This window comes from Haliotis asinina, chromosome 10, assembly GCF_037392515.1.
Source record: "Haliotis asinina isolate JCU_RB_2024 chromosome 10, JCU_Hal_asi_v2, whole genome shotgun sequence".
Taxonomy (NCBI): domain Eukaryota; kingdom Metazoa; phylum Mollusca; class Gastropoda; order Lepetellida; family Haliotidae; genus Haliotis; species Haliotis asinina.
Window position 1 is genome coordinate 11,587,490 of NC_090289.1, and position 23,500 is coordinate 11,610,989.

Consider the following 23,500-nt stretch of genomic DNA (forward strand, 5'->3'; position numbering starts at 1 on the left):
TTTGAAGAGTGCAGGGCAGGGCAGGGCAGGGCAGGGCAGGGCAGGGCAGGGCAGGGCAGGGCAGGGCAGGGCAGGGCAGGGCAGGGCAGGGTACGGTCACGATCCACAAAGCGTTCGTAACTTTACGAACTGTCGTAACTGTTTTGTTTATCATTGCCTTAGAAAGACCACGCAGAATAAACCGTTAAGAATCCAGGATCCCGATCCACAAAGCCTTCTTAACGCTTCGACCTGTCGTAACTCTATACGTTTTCATGGACTTACGAATGTCGTAGCGCTACGAAGGCTTTGTGAATTAGGACGCAGACCCCGTTACACCTGACACGATCGAATATTGTCCGTGCCCTGGCTCGCTTATACAGATATATGTTCCGATGTTGTTTACTGTTGTTTAAGGCCGCACAAAGCAATATTCCAGTTATGCAATCTAGTCCTCAAAGGATTGATATAATAAGCACGTCTATTACATAGCTGAAGTACGGTAGCGAATCTACAATATATGTATATGTCCCTTGTCCTAATCTACTAAGATAACCACCAACCAACAACAAATTCAGCAACAAGACACCACAGTTATTAGAACAACTACGGTAGGACTGTTGGGTTTCTCGCTGTAGGACGCTCTTTGCCTGAGTCACTAATCATTCTTGGCAGTTTGTCATAATATACCGGTTTAAAGCCTCGATCCATGGTTCTGTTTTAGTTTTGCTTTTAACAGCGTTTGTCAGCTGAATCGCCAGAGACAATTACGACCATGTCTCTTTGGGCTTTGCTCCATGTTGTTTAGATTTAGCAAATTCCTTTGGTAGAGCTTTTCGTTTGAAGTTCTTCTCTTACACGAAGGGAAACCTTATAATCTTACCTCCACGAGCTATTTTGAAATGAATCTGTTTAATTCAATAATCACTTTCTGAGGCGATGTTGGGCAATTACCGTATAGGTTGTACAACATGTTTATCGTCAAAACTGTATCTTGTCTTTCGAGGTACTATCAAAAATGGGGAACATGTACTTAATCATTAAAAAATGTAGATTGCAAGAACATGTGCCTGACAAGTATCAGAGCTTATCCAAGATGGTAAAATACAGTTGATATTACGTCACTGCCAGGTTTACAGATCGTACATAAGTATGATCAAAAGTTTTAAAAACGTATGTCAAATAAGGCGAAAAACTTGCACAAATATCATCAATATTTATTCATATAGTTTATACGGAATAGTTTTTAAGAAGGGTGTATATAAATAGGGGAAATAACTCATTCTTTTGTTTTTCGGATGTTCCAGATTTGATTATTTCAATGCATGGACAGTTAATACGTCTTAATCTGTAATATCTCCCCCATCCCATGGACGTTTTGCGAGGATACAGACACGGGTCAAGCCAACCGTCCGTCCGTCTGTCGCGTCTCTTGGTCATTTATTATTCATAAATCGTTCAGTAGTTTTTCTTGAAACTCTCACGAGTCCCACATTGAACTGGTGTCTGTTGCTACTGAGGATTTTAAGAAAGATGTATTTGCGTGTCCATGACAACAAACTGAATTCCTCTCTACGTCACAGCCACTTAATGGTTGAACAGTTCTTCATGAAGCTGGGTACAAACATCAAGAACTGTCGCGTTTGAGGATTCAGAGAAATTCAAGTTTGTTAGTTTCCAAAGATTACAAAATTAGGTAGAAAAGACTGTAATGGTAGTTTTCAGATTTGTAAGTCATTACTTTAAAAGGTTTATATATTATACGATTTTTTATTAGATCTTGCGTGTGTCTGCAATAACAGATTGGACTTTGGTGCACATGATGGTATTTCTTGATGAACATCGGATATCAGATATCAGATATCATATATCATATATCATATATCATATATCATATATCATATATCATATATCACATATCACATATCACATATCATATATCATATATCATATATCATATATCATACAGCACTGTTCGACTTCCGGGTTTGGTCCTTTCCATCCTGTGCTTGTTCTAACAGACAGTGTATTGGATCGGTTGGACAGGTTTATTCTGCTTGTTGGTTGTATTTGTGGTTGTATACCGACAGACCGGATTTGTTGTATACATCTTGTATTGAAAAGTAAGCAAGCATGCGCCATACACGAATTCCTGGATGTTGGATTGTTTTGGGTTTTTGAAATAGCTTTTAATATACTGAGAGAACTAGTTGTGCGATACAAAGCTTTGGAAGAAACCTGGGAAAAAATAAAGGAAACTTGTGTTTTTACGTGATCCCTTATTCCGTATTCCCAGTATATTTATTACAGAAGATGTTACATGTAACGGCCGCTCACTAAAGTCTACAGTAGCAAATGTACAGGGGCACATCTACGTGCTTGGAAGGAAAAGAAATGATTTTACTGGTTTAAAGGAGTTTTAAGTGAACGAGTTTAGTTTTACGCCACTTTAAGATATATTCCAGAAACATCATCGCTTGGAACACCAGAGATGGGCATCACACACCTATGTGGGGAATCGAACCCAGGTCTTCAGCGTGTCGAGCGAATGCATTAATCACTAGGCTACCCAATTTAAATAAAACAAAACGCCACAAACACCTTTTCACATCACTAAGAAATCTTCGAGGCGATTGTACAGCTCCGGTTACTGCAATGAGCATTTTGTATTGTATCTCTAACGCCACACCCAGCAACATTAAATCTGCATGACGGTTATATGTAAATAATCGAGTTGGGACCAGACAATCCATTGACTGACATCATGAGATACGGTGACAGAGCATGTGTTTATGGCACACTGATTATACCAGGTGTTCGCGAAATGGGGAGAGTACCCTGCCCCACCCATCGGACATGATTTTGGAACCTATGCATCAGTTTTTCAACCGCCCAACATATGCACACCAAAAAGTTTTTTGAAAGCTGAGGTCATCAATGAGGTAACATTGATTGGACGTCGTACGGATGTATGACTTTGTATGACATCTTGGTAAAATAGAATTTTACCTCAAAATTGTTCACCTCTCTTCATGACAGTTATTCTCACAAGATTATGATAAAACACTTAAGTTAAATCTTTCTCATTTTGCTTCAGTTTACTTTCTTGGAAGGACTTTGTGCTTTGAGAAAGAACTCGTTTGAGGGCGGCGAGGTAGCGTTCTAGATAGATGATATGCAATGTACTTGTAACACTGGAGATCAGAATTCTAAGTGTCCTGAGCCATAGTTTTGTTCCAACACTGCAAGAGGCAATGAGGTATTCTGGTGGCCTCGCTGAAGATGCGGGTTCGATTCCCGACATGGGTACAATGCGAGAAGCCCATTTCTGGTGTCGCCCGCCGTTACATTCCTGGAATATTTGTAAAAGTGGCGTAAAACCCAACTCACTCACTCCAACAGTGCAACCAACAATAGATATTTGCTCACAGTGAAATGCTGTTTTGAATGTAGCGGCTACCTGTATGTGTGCTTTTATCTTGCTGTGTACAATGATCAACGATAGGATGACGCTATCAGAGACTTACACCCATGTAAGCACACGTACGTTCGTTCACGGTGAATCCAATTTCGGTCTGCCAGACATAGAGGAGTTGTGTCATAAAATGTTATCAAATCGAGACTGGCTCCATTCTTAATGCAAGGAATTCCGTAATCCAAACGAAGGCAAATTATACGATCCCTTTGAAATAACTTAATTTCAGCCAAATTTATTTTTGTGACGCCATATCTGAAATTATTACATTTTAATCTAGTCGGCATCGTAAATGTCTAAGAAATATGCTCAACCAAGTGAAATATTCATCCATTCGCTTTAAATGCGCTTAAATATAGCTGGGTAATTTTTTACGACCCTTTACTTTTTTAATAATCTCTTTAAGTAGAAGTGCATGACCACGAGAAAACACTTAATGTCCCGAAACTTCATAATAAAGCTCTGAGATGTTTCAAAGACTTTTTCCCGACCGAGACCGCCCAGGAGATCGAAGAAAAAGATCTTCAAAGCAGTAGCTGAGATAGACTTGGATAACGTCAAATTTCAACGTCGTAACGTCTTTTTGAGATGGTAAGTTGTTGCAACGTATGATTGCGAATTTATCTCCCTCCCAAACACACGATTAAAGTTCATGGTTAATGTTGAAAAACGAGACTTGTGGAAGTAAAACGGGGATAAAAATTAAAATTTTATGATCTTCAATCTGACAAAGTTTCGCCTCCCTGGTAGTATTTTCGCCGTACTGCTTAATTGGATGTTCTGACGCTTAGAGCCCCGGCTGGAATTATTGCTTGACGCTACTCAACGTGCTCATGAGCAGCTAGCAGCGAAGGGGTTAAAGACGAAAGATATTTGCACGCACTTGAAACTAATTGATTTATTGTTTTATGCCACTGGTTAGATTCACAGGGGGTCGCATAAACCTGCTATGGCTCAGATAGGGTTGGCGTAAAAAGATTTGCTACTTTTTTCGATTTTGTAACTACACAAAGTTGTCAGGAAATGTTGGCTACTTTAATACTTGTGTCTCCGGAAATGCTTGAAGATCACATGAATGCTTTAAAGTTGTTTAGATGATGTTTTGTTTGATCGGTTTTGTGTTTTGTCAATAAAAGCCAACTTGCTTAAGTGCACATGGAGCCGGATAACAAGGCACCGGGTTGTCATATATACTTTTTGCGAACTCTTTTGGATTTGTAGACACCGGCTGTTGTCACCTGAATAAACGTTTTCGCTTTTTAATATTTTCTTGTTTGGGGCATTTGATGATAGGTGGGTCTTCATTGATATTAAAGCATGGGGCTGTGTTAATGAGCTATGTCTTGTAGTCCTTGAAGCACATTATACGCCACTGGAACAGTCTAGTGGGTGTAATCTGTCTGGAGAGTGATTGGAGCCTTACTTTGTCTTTCCAAAACGGGGTGGTTGGGTAGTCTAGAGGTTAAAGCGTTCGCTCGTTACACCTCAGACCTGGGCTCGATTCCCTACACAAGCCCATTTCTGGTGTCCCCAGCAGTGATATTGCTGGACTATTGCTAAACGCGGCGTACAACTAAAGCCACTCACTCTTACCAAATGACTCTCAAGGTTGTACTTGTTGTTACCTTGCCTGACACCCGGCATCATCAAGGTTCAAAACAACGGTGTACTTAAAGTATAAGATGTCTGAGTACATAGTTAATATATAGTATATATAGTTAAGTTATATAGCTATATAGTTAAGTATGATGGGTTGTTATTGATTACATATGCATTTTCATGAAAAATGCTGTTCAAGAATGTGGCACCCTCACAGTAACCTTTATGTCTCTGTGAGCATATATATCCCTCTCTCATTGTTTCTAATTGTGAACATTCGTGATGCATTTTTAAAACGTGTGATTTACATTAATATCTATAAATAATACATTTGCACCGATCAATGAAGCTCTATTGAGACTCTTAAACTCCTGAGCCACAAAACCGCTTTCTCCCTCTTTCCCTAGGACCAACTGTTGCTCTAGTTTCAGTTTCTTTCCCTTAACAAACAACAGCACATGTGGTGTAAAATTACTCTCTGTTTCAACCAAACCCCATTTTGAAAACATTCGAAAGAAAAGGCTAAGCTCTGTCTTACTTCCTCGTGTTTCAATCGTTTTTGCACCAGTCGAGATATATATCGATTTGAAAGAGTATCTGAGGAATACGACGCCATGTAACGGCACCAGCATCACGCCGTCTACAGCCTCAACCAATCTCACGTCGACAGTCTCCAGCCTCCGAGGCTATTTTCGCTGGGAAAACTTGAATGATTATTCTCTGGTTACCGCCGACGTAAGCTAATAACATACGTATATTTACTTGTCAAATTCATCTCTTGAAGCGATAAAGATAAATGGAGATGATTCGTCCTCAATTTCAAAGTTACCCTTCAAACGCTTATCTGGGTCTCAAGGCTTGCCAAGAAGCGGGCTTTCACTTTTACCGATTCCATATTCCGGGTTCGGCTCACCAGCAATTACACCGTCTCAGCAATGCTTCTGAGCGGAAACTCGGAGTGGTTTGAACTTACGCGATACCGTGCTGCGAAGCGACTAGACTGGGCTTTTTCTCGTATTATGCTGATGGTTTGATTATTAGCCCATCCAAACGCGCCAGGGGCCCGGATTTTATGGTTTTGAGCCGGCAGCTTTGATTGGCTAACCAGCTGGGGGTCAAGTGCTTCCATACGCGAGCTTTCACAACAAAGATAGCATAAAAGCTTACCAGCTACCCGATCCGTGTTGCCGTGGTACTGGTGTGAAATTGTACTTCTTACCACTATGTGACATACCGCAGCTACATAAACATGTGTGGCTTCTGAATCAGTAGTGGTCAAAGTTGTTTTTTTGTATTCATGAATTCGTTGGTATAGCTGGCTCGTGAACATCCGGGGTCTTCAGCTGCCCATGTTTGCCACAAAATCGGCTAAACGTGTCGTAACAAGCGACTGTTGACAATTGCTCAGATCGATGCTCATACAGTTGACCACTGGAGTGTTTGGACTCGATTATTTACAGACCGCCGCCATATAGCCAGAATATGCTGAGTGCGTAAAACTAAACTCATTTACTCGTTGGTATAGCTATATTGGTGCACTATCTTGTGACCAACTGTTGGGTAAATATTTTATTGAATATTTGTGTGTTTTTGTTAGTTGAATGCTGTCTGGCTTTTTAGAGTGTATTGAAAGGGACCGCTCCTTGCGGCGTGTCCTCGTCTCTGGGAGTGCTACGTCCTTCGCATTCCACGACATACCACACATTTCATTAGTAAACGAGTTCCTCATGTATTTTGAATATTGTAACTTATTAATATCATGTTTTCATAAAATTAATGCGAAAATGTGGGTGAACTTTGCTCGCATTGATTAAGTGTCAAATATATATTTAAAACAAAACTATGCAACAGGTACGGATCTCTCTGGTTACCGACTACTTTCGAATTCTTCCTGAGACACTAAGTGTATGTATAGCATCTACTCAAAATATATTCTCGAAAACTTTACAATTTTTTTTTCAAACATAATATTTATAGAAATACCGTGTTGTTAATACTCAGCTATGTTATTTGTATATGTAACCGCGCTGAATTAATTGTGGAACCAAATGGTAAGGCAACTCCTTAGTTCTCCCCTTGTCCTTCAACATTAAATGGAGTTATTCTGTTGATTTCTATCATTATCTGACCAAATTGGACTGCCACACTTTGAAAGTTTAAGCTATTTGAAGCTTAAAAACATAAGCGCTTATATGACTACTTCAAAATACACACAGACAACGACACATGTTTTTTTTTTATTTTCTGTGAGTATTTGGTTGCACTGTGGCGCGGTTTCAAATGTTGTAATGATTTGATACCTCTGAATGAGCAATCGAATAATTAGTGGTGGAATTCTAGATTTACATTAGAACTTAAGCAAATCATATAGTAATGAAGTAAATAGTGATTGTCAAAAATCTGCCCCAGTCATCGTAGTTGCAGTGCTGATGCGGCCTAAAGCAACATACACTCAAACTCATACGTCAATTATCAAGCGACTTACTAGGGTACAATAAATCTGTAGATATCCTGAACTCGCCAACAGCCAGATTATCTCCAGACATCCAGACTATTGTTTCAGGGTAAAGTACCGAATCTCAATATATTCTTCTCTTGTCAGGAAGCAATGCCACACAATGGCTAACTTAAGGATAGATATGAGAAGTTTACACTCTATGTTAGACAGATACCATCGTCAACGACATACAACGATACAAGACGATATGATACTCTCATCCACCGAGACAGTTTATGGGCGTTATTTATATCTCAACACTTTCACAATACTATCTGATAATATGGCACACTACAGGACGAGTCTACGAAATCAAATATAGCGGGCTACGGTTGTAAGTAATTTAATCGGAACACTCCTTTTTGGTCGACTTATATATTCGACTTGAACATACATCGTGTGATTCGGACAGTTCGTAATATCGTTATAATCGATTCGTTGAATGTATCTGTTTACTGTAATATTAACATGTTCATATTGATAAAAGTAAGGCGTTTTAATGGTGTTTTATGGCACTGAGATGCATCAGCTTTGTTTTCAATGTCAACATTGTTTCCAAATTTAGTAGGGGTGGTGGCTTAGCCTAATGGTTAAAGCCGAAGACCTGGGTTCGATTCCCCACATGGGTACATTGTGTCAACCCCATTTCTGGTGTCCCCCGCCGATATATTTCTGAAATATTGCTAAAGCGACGTAAAACAAAGCCTCACTGTAAAATGTAATCGAATGGATCTCTTAACGAGGCAACGTGACATTATTTCCTGGTGTGGTCGATCGGTGTTCATTTCATCGACCACTAGTAATTTTTAGTTTTTTTCAGTGGCTGAAGTCTGTACAGCCGAAATCTTCTATGTGTCCCATTTAAAAACAAATCAGAATAATAACCATAGACATTTCTCATCGTGATATACACATCGACCCTCTGTTTATCAAAGTCGAACATGAGAAATATAATTTGCAAATTTGTTTATTACAAAGTGGCACAGATTTTGTTAAGTGCATACATCTGCGATGGATAGTCCTATATAAATGATAATCATAAACTGTCTCTAATTATAACATGCATGAGTAGAGACCATAATAAATGAAGTAAACATAAAATTATGAAATTAAAAATAAAGTTATGAAAAACAACACTTCCACAATAATAAGAAAGAAGGACCCGCATGAATCACTATCAAATCGTAATGACACCGGGTGGTCGAGAGGTGTGCATATGGTAAGGCATTGGCAACGGGCCCTTCTTTCTTATTACATGTATATATATTGTGGAAATGTTGTTTTCATAACTTTATTTTTAATTTCATATTTTTTGTCAACTTCATTTATTATGGACTTTACTCATACATATTATATTTACAGACAGTTGATGATATCATTTATCTAGGAAAATGGAAAATACACCTGAGACTGCTTTTGAATAAAAACAACCTTCGTTCGACACGAAATAGAAATGAATTCGTACAAACAAACCTCAAAGAAATCGTAATATATACATCTAGGTATATAAATATTTCCATATTCATAACAAATCTCTGTTTAAACCAGAATCGATTTACCATTCGGACCATGTCACGAGCAACGCTTATTAATCACGCCCAAATAGTATTTTACCAGGTGTTTGCGAAAAGCTGAGCGTATCCTGCCCCTGGCATGACTCCTGTCACAAACACAAGCACATGCAAATCAATTATTCACCAGGAAAACATGGTAACACATGGTGCAGTCGAAACAATGAATTGCATCGGAAATGATCTGTGTCACTGATGTGTCATAGTTGTAAATATCATACTTGTATTCATCACAAAATATCATACTTGTTTTCATCACAAAATATCATACTTGTTTTCATCACAAAACCTTTGAAACCTTTCTTGATGCCTCGGCTTAAACTTGATCGAAAAACGTACGAGTCGTATAAAGTTCTTTCAAATCAAGATAACCATATAACGATTATAAACTGCTGATATTCTTAACATGATATCATGTTGGTTGTATCATCGGTGTATGACGATATTACAAAGTACTGAGAACATTGGGACTGTGTAACGTGTGTAAGATATCCATGATTGAAGATGAATTTAATTTTGTTGTGATATGCCCCGCTTATGAAGCTAAAGAACTAAATCCCTACCATTTGTCTGTACATCCTGTAATATAAAAAAAACTAGTTTCATGACCTAATGACATCTAATGGCACAAAGGTTATTATTAAGCTACAGCTTTGTGCTCACTATGCACTACGGCTGAGACGTCAAAGTTTGTAGCATGCAAATTCCAACCTGATGGTTGTATACGGGCTGAACGCTACACATGCTGAATAAACAAACAATGAAACTGAATTGAAAACTGACAGAATTACTGTATCATAAAAGTGAGTCAGTGTCGTATTTTTCTCGAACTGATCACAGAACGTATTGTTGCTGATCAGATCTTTTTAGTCTACAGTTATTTAATTTGCTTATTTCAAATTGTAGCCATTTACAAGGGACACATTTTTCAAAATTGTCACCAGTATGAGTGTAACAAACTGCAGGAAGCTAAGTTTCTAGCGAAAACGTTTATAATGAATTCACTTATAACGAACTACGGTTATAGCGAATATTCGTTGTATCTGTAGTTTACGTAATCGACTGTGGCAATAGTATTTGTTGAGGTGCAACTGACTTGACTTGTGATATAGGGTGTTTCAAATATTTATCCAGAAACTTTTTTCTTATGTCTAGGTAGGCTTTACAATAAAGTAAAACATGTATTTCATCTTCAATTACATACAAATTCTTTTGATAGCAAAAGTGACAGAATCTTGAATCATAAGGGATATTGTTGTATCTGCCAGTCTCAGAACAAAGTTTATATTTGCCGCATCTAAATTTTGTTAAAGAATTTCTCAAATATGGGGCAATATCTATAGAGAGATAAGATTCGACATTCAAGGTGGACTTAAAGAGTATATAATTAGAACACTTGGTTGTATTATGTAGCGATGAGAACCAGTCTTGTGAAAGATTATCAGATAGTCTTTGTTTAAAAACAGACATGAATACATCAATATTACCAATATCCTGTGCAATCCAGACAAAGCCAAACCCAAGTCTGTATAATATATTCTTGATATGAGATGCCCAAGTCGTTCGTCCAGATTCATCTAGTGACTTTAGCATTAAATAACACTGGTGGGGCAACCTACAACTTGGGAGAGTTAAAAGTCTACACCAATATTTAACTGCCTTTGACATATAAGTAAGCTGAAGAGGGAATCTGCCACATTCACCTAGTGCCATGTTGTTGCAAGTATTTTTACCAACTTTTAAGAAATATTTACATGTTTTTATCTGTATTTGTTCGATGATTTTACAGTGGGTAACACCCCAAATTTCTGAACCGTAGCAGAGAATCGGTTTTACCATAGCATCAAATATTCTAAAAAGATCTGCACATGACAGAAAACCTACACGTTTTTGGAATCTAAAGATAGCCATAACGGCTTTATTGGCTTGTGATGCAAGAGTAGTGTGAGCTTTAGTCCACACTAACCTAGGAGTAAACACGATACCCAAATACCTGTAGTATGAAACAACTTCCAGCTTTTGCCCTAAAAGAAACCACTTTTCATACTGTCTAAGGGGCCCACTATTTCTGAACACAATAACCTTAGTCTTATCAATATTGACCTTCATACCAGTGACTCGACAAAAATTCTCAAGGCCATGAATCTTCTTCTGTAGCTGGAATGCTGTATCTGAGACTGAGGAAACATCATCCGCAAACATTAGAGCATATAGGTTATTAACGTTAGGCGAAATAAATACTCCACGGCCGCCAAATTGCTCCATACTTTGCATGAGCTGATTAATGAAGATAATAAACAGTTGGGGACTGAGGATGCAGCCCTGCCTAGTACCTATACTACAATCAAAATAGCTTGACAGACCTTTAGATGTTCTAACACAGGCTGACAACCTATCATACATTGATACCAAGATGTTATAGAATTTACCACCCACACCAACTCTTTTCAGACTTGACAGAAGAATTTTGTGATTAACTGTATCAAAGGCCTTAGAGAAATCAATAAACAGACAGTAGAACCTTCCTTTTCCTTGACTTTGCGTGTGTTTAATATGGTTGCCACAGATGTAGCAGGATGCTGTGTCACAAAAGTATCACAATTACTAGATATTGACTCACTACAGGTGTTAGGCATGTAGTATCAATCGCAGAGTGGTATCTTTAGGTGGTGATTTGTAATGATTATGGAAATGGTTTCATCGCATTTATTCATAAATAATGATTTCTGTCAAATAATTTTATATTATTTAATATTTATAGGTTTGAAGTTATTCATTTCGGTTATTGCTTTGCTTGTTTATGCCGTTTATGTTTATGTTTGTCGAATCTTACAGTTGTTTGTTCAGTCATTGTCCCAATTATTATTTTTGTTGAAATCGATTGTTATTGTTTTAAATTCCGATTATTGTTGCAGTATTGATTAGTTTTGTTGAAATCGTTACTTTTGACCACTTGTCTTGAAAAGTTGGTTTTTTTTAAAAAAAAAAAAAAAATTCTTGTGAAAGCTGTTGTAATACGTCTCATTGTGTATCTGATTATATTAACACATAATCCGCTTTTCCCCTGTCCGATCTAACCAAGGGTATATCGTCAGCAACAGATAATCCAACTGTTTATCCTTAGGTGAATCATAAACACGTTTATCGATAGCTTTGATTGCAAAAGTACATACAATGTTATGTGTACGACATCTTTCTCGTGAATTTATGAACGATGTTCTAATGGAAATTTTACAGGATATGAAAATGATTTTAAAATAAGACTAAATCTCCGTAACAAATAGCGAAATTTCATACAGACACTAAATGGATTCTAACTACGACCACGCGAACCTTGTCCACTTGCAACCTCATGGCGAAGCATGATAAATCGGGGGACATATTTCGAATGATTTATTACAAAAGAATTACCACAAAACTCCGAGACACGATGCCCTGGAAATACGATTTTTTAACATTTCTACAAATATTTGCTTATTATTTTCCTATTTTCGATTCATTTTTCACCCCACTCTTCAAGACAATGATAAATTATGGCTGACGTCACTCGATTTGCTTAAAGCAGCGATCGAGCCTGCACGTTTGTTAGAAGGGGATATTGAAGTTGTTTAACACAGACTCGACCCCTAGTGTCAACAGAACCTCTGCGTATTTTTGTGGTCTGATTGGCAAGAAGAAACCAGAGCAATATGATCTGTGGTCAGTGCAAGGAGTACTCACAACCATTAATCATTGCCTCTGTTTTGTTTAGGTACCAAGTGATCAATTAGGTTGCTCTGCGTTTCATATTATTTCGCCGTATTTGTCTTAGGTGATTTGCTAAGCCTACCCTTTTCATAATCTTTACAATCTAAACAGACGTTTCAATGAAATTGACAACCCTGCTAGCCAGGCCCCTTGCTCCCATCAATTGCAATTTCGACACGCTGGCCTAACCGTTTTGTTTCCAACCCTTCTGCGAGTGGAGCTTGAGTAGGCTCCTATTTCGGACCACATTTACTGAGGATTAGGAGCCAATATCTTTTCTGGTTCATTTACTAGACGAGGAACAAGAGACTTAAGCCATTTCCCCAGAGAAATCCACCACTATCAGGTCGATTCTTGGGCTATGATATTGACATGACACCTAACTTCACAGTTCACCCGGGTGTATGGAGATATTGGCATATTGCAGATAACATTAGTCGATTTCAAATAAGCTTCATTGTAGTATTATATATTCCACAAATAAAATAATTCGTCATGCCTCATGTGATGTTAGCATAAGAATATCGGAACCGGGATAAAATACTAACAAAGAAAATTGTGCCCGGAATATAATAAATCTGTGGATTTAGATTTGAGTAATGAAGTATAACACCGCATGCCAGACTGCATTTTTTATATAAAAAAGATCAATTCTTTATTGTTAATTCGGTAATTCCCTCGGGTGACTTTCAAACTAACCATCGCGTATTCAGATTCAGTTAAATGTTTCGTGTTCGTATTGAAGTGTAGAACCAATAAGGGTTCTGATCTATGGCCAGAAATATATAGTTTGGTTCAAACATATGTCAGCATCACACTGATTTCGTAAAACCTGAGAGTTCTGAAAATCATAATATATTGGTAGTTAGGGATCGTACGCGATGGAATAAATTGGGTGATATTACGCTTGAAGTAACTATTGTGCTTGCGCCAAAGCTGGAATCAAATGACAACGACTGGGACAGCCTCCTTAAAATCCCCGCATAACCTTCATATATTCACAAAATCACACATTATTGATTTTGAGGTAGGTTTCTGGGCATCGCTCAGAAAGCCTTCTGTTTCACTTTTCAGGCTATCGGCCTTCACCTTCATGAGTTGTTGGTTCTTTCAAAACTTTGAATATGAGCTAGTTGTTCTGGAATCCTATCCTAGAAATATCCGAGTCTGTGCTGATCCGATATGACACTTTGCTTGGCTGACAGTCATTCTGGAATACAGTAGTACACCATATAGGCAATATAACATTGGTATTTTCACCCTCTCCATCATCATCATCATCATCATCATCATTAGCAGCAGCAGCACCACCACCACCATCAGCAGCAGCAGCAGCACCACCACCACCACCATCATCATCATCATCACCTTTTTGAAACGTTGTACCATAAAGCTACAAGTATTTTGGGTTTCGTTATTTTTTGCATTATCTACCGTAACACAATTAGCATGATTTCCAGAACATCCTTCTCAGCAATCAATGTTCATGAATGCCAGAATGGGTATGGAAGGCACCCATTGAAACAATGTAGCCGATGCATATGATTGAATCAGGACTTAACAGTTCACACCTAAACAAAAGAAATCGCGCCGAAACCGAGAATCCAATAATTCAACATCGCTGACTCACATTGGGAGACGTTTTTCACAACATTTAGATTCCAGATGAAATTCACTAGAAATTGTATTTTTTCTTTCGTGCGAATCAACTCTCATGGTCCCTAAAATAGACGTATGTGATGACACATTTTGCGCTTTTGTTCCCAACTTCGAAATTTTGTTTCAAATTGCAGCTCGGCCGCAGAATTCGACAACTTTGTATTTCTGGAGATGCGATGCGAACAGTGTTTAAAGCGAATTAGTTCGCTGTGACGGAAGAGAAAGTAATTTTATTTGATTTCGCTGCCATGACGCGTTTTAAAAAGGAAAATTGGGGATTTTTGAATAATTACGAGCGAGAACAAAACAGCTGGCATAGTTACGAAAACGTGATGAATTACTAGAGATAAAAAATAGCTGTTCGAATCTGGGAACAGAATAGACCGTTAATTGCAACGAAGGATACGAAAGGCGAGAACCGTATAACTAAATTTCATCCGGAGTAATTGTTCATTCGTCGTTTGACGCTGAATCAGTATAATATTAAACTCACTCGCAACGGACCGGCCCTTTAAGAAACGCACATGCGTAGTATATACGCCAAAAATTACGGTGTATTCCTTCGTAAGCCTGGATCATTAAATGTGCGTAGCGTAAGGGGTATTTAAACCGGGCATACTGCCTCCGTTGTTGGTGGAGTCAGGCAAGGGGTTCTATTTAACAACCGACTATTGACCATGACACTAATTTTATGTGAAAGACGAATAGCTTTTGAACGGCAAGACTTGACGCGCAGTGTTTGCGCAGGTACAAATGATAGGGGGTAGTGTTGAAGGCAGCGCCTCCTCTCCGAAACCGTCGAAGTCACCTTGGACTATTGTGTATGAAGTCTCGGCCGTACTGTAACACACCGCCGACTCTCAGTTTAGTTTGAAATTTACACCTTCTAAATCCTTAATCTGTGGAAGTCCTTTGATTGCGAATGAATAGGGCCCCTCCCATATTATATGCATGTAAGATTTATCAGTCTTAGGTCATAGGGTTATGATCCCCTATCAAACAGCGAAAAAATCGAGACCCCGTACGATGAGGAGGGTACAGGGCTAAATGGGGCTGAGAGAAGGAAATCGACATAGTCTCAAAACGCAGGCTGAATAAAAAAACCCGAGGCGGAGACTGTGAATAGCGCTTTCGAGAACACCTTTATTACCACTGGCAGGTGTGAGGTTTACCCCGACGCTGTGAATACACCTTTCAAACTACTCGCTGAATATTTTAATGTGAATATTTTGAAAATTGTTGCAAATTTGAACTCGTTTTTTATGAGAAGTATCGCCGTCGAAATCAGTTGTTTAGCGTGGATTTCATTTACACTTTCATTCTCCCTCAGTGAGATATGATTCATGATAACGGATCGAATGAATTATAATTAAAATCATTCATTTTTTTAACTATAGTAATATTTGTAATACAACTTTAGCAAAACCTTTTAAATTGAAGCGAAAAATCAATTATTAATTTCATGTAACAAAAGAACACAAATACACGTCCTCAATATGTTTTATAATGTATACTTTCGCACTTCTATGGATGAACTGGTTAGGAAAGGTATCAGTTTTGCATTGACCTTATATTGAATTTAATTCAATGGGAACATAGGCACGTGTTAATATGATTATGAAAGTCTGTGCATTACCCAGTAAATACAATCTGGACGGGAGTATCAGATCATGTGGGAAACGGAGGGAAATATCACAATGGAAAAATATCCTTTACCAATTACACTGTCGACTAGTTACTACAATGCTGATTTAAATCAACCTAACCTCTATGAAAAAGGGCTTACGAATGAATTCACCCGACTATAATGTTACTTAATATAGTTTAAATTGAAACATAATAAATATTCATTGCCTGTATATCTGACATTCAAGAATAATTTGAAATGTGATCTTGTCAATTTCAGTATGGTATCCCAGTGATGTTTTATGTGTCTACCGTGTATGTACACTGCTAGACAATGTGAAAACTGCTGTAAACAGTAATCCCTGACAAAAATGTAATTATTCAATAATGAATTATATTATACATGCTTATTACCCATAATAACATAAACAGAATGTCAACGAATCAGCAATCGACACTATTAGATTTCGTGTTGTCAATTGCAGTATCACAGTGATCGTAATAAGATTGAAACATACAACAAAGTCACTGGGGACATGTCCATCCAGTAACCTGTATAGCGATCCTAATAAACAACCCTCTCGAGAACTTAGTGAATATTCAGTTTTGAGGTCCTACTAACAACTGCTAAATCTGAAACGAGGTTGTTGATTTCACAAACGCGCGGAGCACAGGGTTTATGGCCAAATTGGATCTTCGTAGCACGTGCATAGAAATCAATGATATTTTATATCGAACTAATATGATTTACCATAAACAAATAACACCCTCAAAAGAGGTTTTGTGCAGTCTCGTTCATCATTCCACGAGGGGAATATTTGTTATTGAGGTGGCATTGAGTGGGAAAGTGTGCTGCTTGCCGGACGTCCATAGTGATGCTTATTGTAATATTCAGGACCCGAAGCCTTTGTAGGTTTTATCTCAGTAACAACGCTGACGGAAAACGTGCCTAAAGCTGACTCCAACAGGTTTGGAAATAACATTAATTGTTGAATTGACCATCAACAGATGCTGCTGCATATTAACTATTAACTTACATAGGAAACAGGACTATGTAAAATCGAAAGCGTTGCATGTGATTGCGATGACGTAATGTACAAAACATTTGCTTCCATTACTTGACAATAATATTTTTAAAATGATTATATTGTAGAAGAGAATGTATTTTTATACACTCTTGAGATCGATTAAAAATAAGTCATGAACTAAATATAACCAACCCGTACATTCTGCAAAAAGTATTATTAAAATGTTCATATATGACAATAAAGGAAATTAAAAAATACACCACATAGACACAGTACATGGCAATAATGCTATTACAAGCTTGTTTAGGTAACGAAAATCTATCTTACAATTCACCATTATGACAAGATAGAAACATGACCGACGAAACGGTTAATTTCAGAGAAACCTAGGTGTGTACGCTATATACAAGGTGTTCACGACAAGTGAATATGCCAGGACTGGATATATATCTGTCTCTCAAATATTTTAGGTATGTCTGTTCTTTGTTTACAGCTATAAATGTTGACTTTTTGACAGGGAGTAAGAACGGTGTCACATAGCATCGTCTCGCTATTGTGCTTCCCCACGTGAAATCCGGACAAGCATTAATACTGTCCCGTCCCCTATTCGGATGTGTCACTTAAAAGGAATTTAGAATATAATATGAGTTACACTGTTAGATATATCACTTCACACAATACAAGCTCCTTTTTCAAATCTATTTTGATAAATATAATGTATCACGCGCAACGGACAAAACAAAATTAGAAATCTGCAACCGAAAACGAAACAAAAACAAACATCGGAGTAAACATTTTTTAAACACGTTTACATTTCCTGGATTATTGTGATACAAGATTTGTTAGGAGATTTTTTTTATTTTACAAATTTTGACAACTCTATTTCATACATTTTATGTTTTCTATCTGAAAAAAATACACAAAGTTACAAATTTAGAAAAACAGATCATCTTTATCATCATATAAATTACTGTCATTTTATCAAATTTTATCAGATGACAGTCATACACACACACATGCATGTTGAAACAGATGAATGTTTATATTAAATTTGTTTTCCGAGATCCCAGGCTCCAGATACAAACAAATCACAAGTCTTGCTTTGCATGAGTGGGCCTTGAATTTCTGGCTGGTTTTCATCTTCGTCGTCTACCGCCGTTTGCTTCTAAATATGATTCAATTGAATATACGACAGGCCTCTTGCTAAGCGGAGATAGAAAACCGTTGAATGCGACTTCACGCTTCGTGTGAAGTTAGAGTAAGGTTTTAAAACGTTTATTATTCGAAAGATCCAGTCGTTTTCACGTTACCGTCGAGCAACACAGAGAGCGTTTGATAGTTGACAGGATTATTTTGTAGTCTGTATTCTATGAATCTGGCTTATTCGTGAAATCTGCCCCGCGATGCATGCCCAGCAAGCGGCAAGCGTATATTTATAGTGCGCTCTCTTTTGAAACTGAGGGAATTGTTCAAACTATCAGCCAAAAATACACCCATGTTTATTTCAAAATGACAAAAGATTTCTAATTTTAATATAGTTTTTATATCGTGCATTTTTATATGGTTGCTGAAATGTCTCTTTATACGAAACATATATATATCATATAATGAGGCAGTTTATATATTCTTACACAAGGAAACATGAATTTCAACATCAATATAGTTTCCGAATGAAATAGACCTACACATGATAAAATGTCTAAATTCAGTTCTCGTTATAAACGTCTCGTCTTATATAAATATGTTACAGTCAGATTCTGAAATCAGTCATTTCATGAACTGACTAAAATTTCCAGCCATTTCGTGTAACAACAATCAATATATTTCAGTCATTTCATGAATTTTCAGTTAATAACATAATCTACAAAAGCGGATCACAATTTCAGCATCACGTATAGTCGCTAACTGTTAAAACTGTCGTGACACCGACTGTTGCACTTCAGCTCGGCTTTGAAGCATTTACACCGGTTTGTTTGGTGCTTGCTGAGTCCAGTGCAGCCATACCTCATAAAACCCTGCCTATCACATATATATGAAATGACATTTCATGAAAAGATTGAAGTATGTTGATTGTTTTTCCTCAAAATAGCCGATTCTCTTAACCAGTTCACGCAATGACTGCTTTCACAAACTGACTGAAACATATATATATATATATTTGTAGAGGTGTGCTGCTGCAAGTTTCAAGATAGTTTGATACGTGATTAAAATATGCTGATTATTAAAGCTGTTTTAGAATAACATTTGAAATTAGTTGTAAGCGATGTCAAACATTACACTCACCTGAAGACTACTGGTAGTTAGTTTTACAGTTGTATGGTATACAGGGTGTACCTACTTGAATACTGAGAACAGATGGGTGATACTTCTCTAAAGACAAGTCTAGTTCCCACGCATGCACGAATAAACGCGGGATTTCAAAGAGTATATCACCTACATCCATAGAAAGGAACGTATAATGTGTTATTTATCGATGCTAAAATATTCAACAATCTAAACTTGTACAATAACCAACTAATTTTCCACACCGACATTCGTTGTAACTTCAGCATCAAACACGAAAAACATATTTTGATTTGAAATTATATATTAATGGAGATAAAAAATGACTAAAAATTTAACGAATTTGGATTTGTCATGTTAATCCATGCAAGATGGTGACAAAAACACGAGTAAAGTTGTGTATGTCTTACACAAGGAACGAGAGATACACGTTTTAATTTAGGATAAAAAATTCCAATTTACGTGGAAAAGATTAATATTACCGCAATTCGTTCCGACAAGAAAAATCCTGTTACCAATCACGAAGCTTTATCGGTAAACACGGTTATCAAATGAACAAACCACAGGAGGCCAGAGAGCTCCTCGTCGGCAAATACACATAATATCGTGCTTCCTTCAGATCTGAAACACCTAATTTACCAAATACTGTGTCGAAGGCTTCCAGAAAAGATTCTTTAAACTGTAGACCCGAGAGTTTTTCTGAGGAATTCATATCAAAGAAACAATCTTGGCTTGCAGGTTCCAATGTGCACGCTGTGCGCTGAAACGGGTATTCCTTTTCCTGTATCCTTCTCCAACGTACATGGCGACCGCTAAGAGAAATTCCACACTTCTGCTTGTCGACATGATGTCGGCGAAATCTTGACTTTGAAATTTGGCAGATACCCTGCAGAATGGAACATCCTGCTAGAGCATCGTGTCCTAAATATTTCGCTTCTTGGTGGTGTTTCTGTAAAAGTTGAATATATCCTCTGTCCACAGGTCACTGAGAAGGTATTCCCGATTCGTTAGATGACGTCACGCTGAGCATAGGCAAGCTATAGGTGACTTACGTGGAAGTCTATATACAGCGGACTACATGTAGCTTTCACCCTTCCCTCGAAGCGACTGTGGCTGAGACTAAAGCACGACTGAATACCACCGGCCAGGTAATAAGAATGCCTTTTCCTTCTAGTTTAAAGCGTAATACATTCTCAGAGTAATTACCGTCCCTTGTGTGACAACGGGCAATTTATTATATTAATTCATCATATATGCCTGCTTAAAGACAGATAGTTATAGATGGGGCTTCGGGGACCTTCATTCTTCTCTGACATAAACAAAGCGTCTTTACTGGCCTAAACAATTAGACAGCATTACGGTTATTTAAACCTCCCCCTATTATTTGTCGATTTGGGAAATCGTACACTACTGAGAAATAACGTCCCGCCGAAACCAGTCAAGACTATTTATCATGCGCTTCGTTTTAAGCCAGCTGGTTTTAAAGTAGCCATTGCTCGTAAAGGCCATGTCAATTATTTTGGCAATTTGGTTATTCGTCGCGGGCGATACATGTTGTTCGGAGGATCGTCATAATTTACGATGGCTAGCCAAGACTCTAACGATTCCCATAACACAAGCGATTTGCCCATTTTGACATATGAGAACGACATAAATTTCGGCCTGGCCCCGTGAGTGTTTTATGTCCGTTTGTATCACGCCGGTCTCTCCGTACAGGCATTTAGGAGAACGTATGATAAATTATCAGTCTAGGGCCATATTACAGAATTGTAAAGGTTTAACTCGGTCATTTTATCGTTGGCTACAACCCTTCGAACTCACAGATGAGCCGGTGCTATGAGATTTGTTCCGGCTTGGTCCAAACATAGGCAGTTTTTCTCTCAAAGCCTGTTGCATTTGCGAAAAGAGGTTACGTCCAGGTCGGATTTTGAGCCCTGAACAATTGAATATCCGTCAAGATTTCTTGGATTGAGGTCAGACGAGGATATATTGTGTTTTAAAAGATTTTTGGCATCTGACGTCGGCGCAGAGTGGAATAATGTATTCTCAATGAAAGACGGGCGGTCTCACCTATTAAGACACTGCCTGGCGCGTCTCTTCTCACGGACGTTCCTATAAGCCGTATGTGAAGGACTTGTTTCAAGAAAAAATGGTTGATAAAGTCGCTGTAATGTCTGTCTGTGTCAGGACTCGCCGTATGCAGGTAGGCATTTGTATATATGCTAATTTTTAACTAAGAGGTCATTAATTGCGGAGTATTTCTTTTTTTCTCGTTTCATGAATTTTACTACAGTTTCTAGAAAATCAAACATCTCTTGACTTTAGGCCTATTCTACGTAATATATCGTTTTCCTGGGATATGTCAACCGGAAATGAATAATTCATGTAACGAAATCTTATCACCAAAAGATAAAGACCATATGATTCTCTATGTCAACAACTGGATTGAGAGGTCACAAAAGCACTTGACAACATAATTTTGTTCCCGTGAGCAGTTAAATGTTTACTTTGAAAATCGTTTCTAATTATGCAAATTTATTCATGATATGACACGCTTCCATATCTTGTCATCACAGAAGGGACATGAAAAGGTCATGAGAAGCAAAATGATATTTTGCCTATCGCCGTAGGGTCCGATCATATATTCCCCATTCATCTTCCCAAACTTTCTTCCTGTTCACCTCAATGCCCCATCCCCTCGCACCGTTCAACCCCTCCCTACACAACTTCTCACACACCGTAAAGTCAAGACAAAAGGCAAACCATGTCAAAGTTCCGAGTACACCGAAAACGTCGAATGACCCCCCGGTTCTGGGGCGGCGCCAATTCGCAGGGATCTGCCGTTTTCGTTTCAGAACCAGGTTTACTTTTCATGCCAACTCTAGCCTCGATTTCGTTGACATCCAGTCCGGTCGAGCCTGTTCACAATTTTGTAATTAGTTTACAGTTGACCTCTACATGTAGTGTATCTGGCAATTACAGAACATTTAAACTGGCAGGCTTTGTGTCCCGATGATCCACATTGTTTGAGAGGAGGGTACAAGCTGTTTGTTATTAATTTATTAATTTCCATTAACCAATAATGGTTTTTGATGATTTGATAAAAGTGATTTCGTGAGAGAAATTGGTAAGGCGAACAAATGAATGTGTTCACAATAGTCTCAGCTCATGAAGAAATTGATTTCACTTAAAAAAAAACTTAAAGAACATCCAATTTTCATGTGACTGTTTCTTTGTACTAAATTCTTCCACATTCACCGCAATGCGGTTAATAATAACTCAACAGTTATGTGACTCTTTCTTTGTACTAAATCCTTCCACATTCACCGCAATGCGGTTAATAATAACTCAACAGTTATGTGACTCTTTCTTTGTACTAAATCCTTCCACATTCACCGCAATGCGGTTAATAATAACTCAACAGTTATGTGACTGTTTCTTTGTACTAAATCCTTCCACATTCACCGCAATGCGGTTAATAATAACAGTTATTTTCTAATAGTTAATAACGTAAACAAAGGGCGCCTTTTTCCGTCGTATTTTGCATAATAAATCTGGCATTTTTACCTTTCTAAATGACGTTTTATATGTGTTATACGCGGAACTGAATTAATGAGGTTGATTTGACACGGTGTTGAAAAGTATTAGCGTTACATGGCGGTGTGCCTGTTTAATGTGGATGGAAATCCTGGAGTGATGAACGTTCAAGAGATGTCCCGCTTCTCACACGCGTCGAAACATTAGGACGAAACGGGAGTCAATCTCACTATCGTATGTATCAGCCACGACACGTAACTCCGTCATCCATACTCCAATGTGGGGAAATATTGCTCATCGCGGGGTAAAACTAAACTCACTCACTCACCTATCTGTGGACGTATTACTTGAGCACATTCTTGATAATGAAAGTAAGGCCCGAACAGAAAACGAAAGTACTCCATATATCTTTATCTGACAATAATCACCAGCAAACTATTAGCATCGTCTATACGCCGCAGCTGATCTCTGAAGATCAGGTGACATAAGTTGTTCGTTT

General features: G+C 38.0%; 1 protein-coding gene across 2 annotated transcripts in view; it reads left to right on the forward strand.

Moving 5' to 3' along the window:
• The window catches only part of LOC137298937 (homeobox protein HOX3-like), a 118,126-nt gene that overhangs the window by 53,502 nt on the left and 41,124 nt on the right, over positions 1 to 23,500 (forward strand). For both annotated transcript variants that reach the window (XM_067831323.1, XM_067831322.1), the window contains exon 2: positions 20,446 to 20,612. The gene's annotated coding sequence lies outside the window, so the exon portion shown is untranslated. The remainder of the gene's footprint in view (positions 1 to 20,445; positions 20,613 to 23,500) is intronic.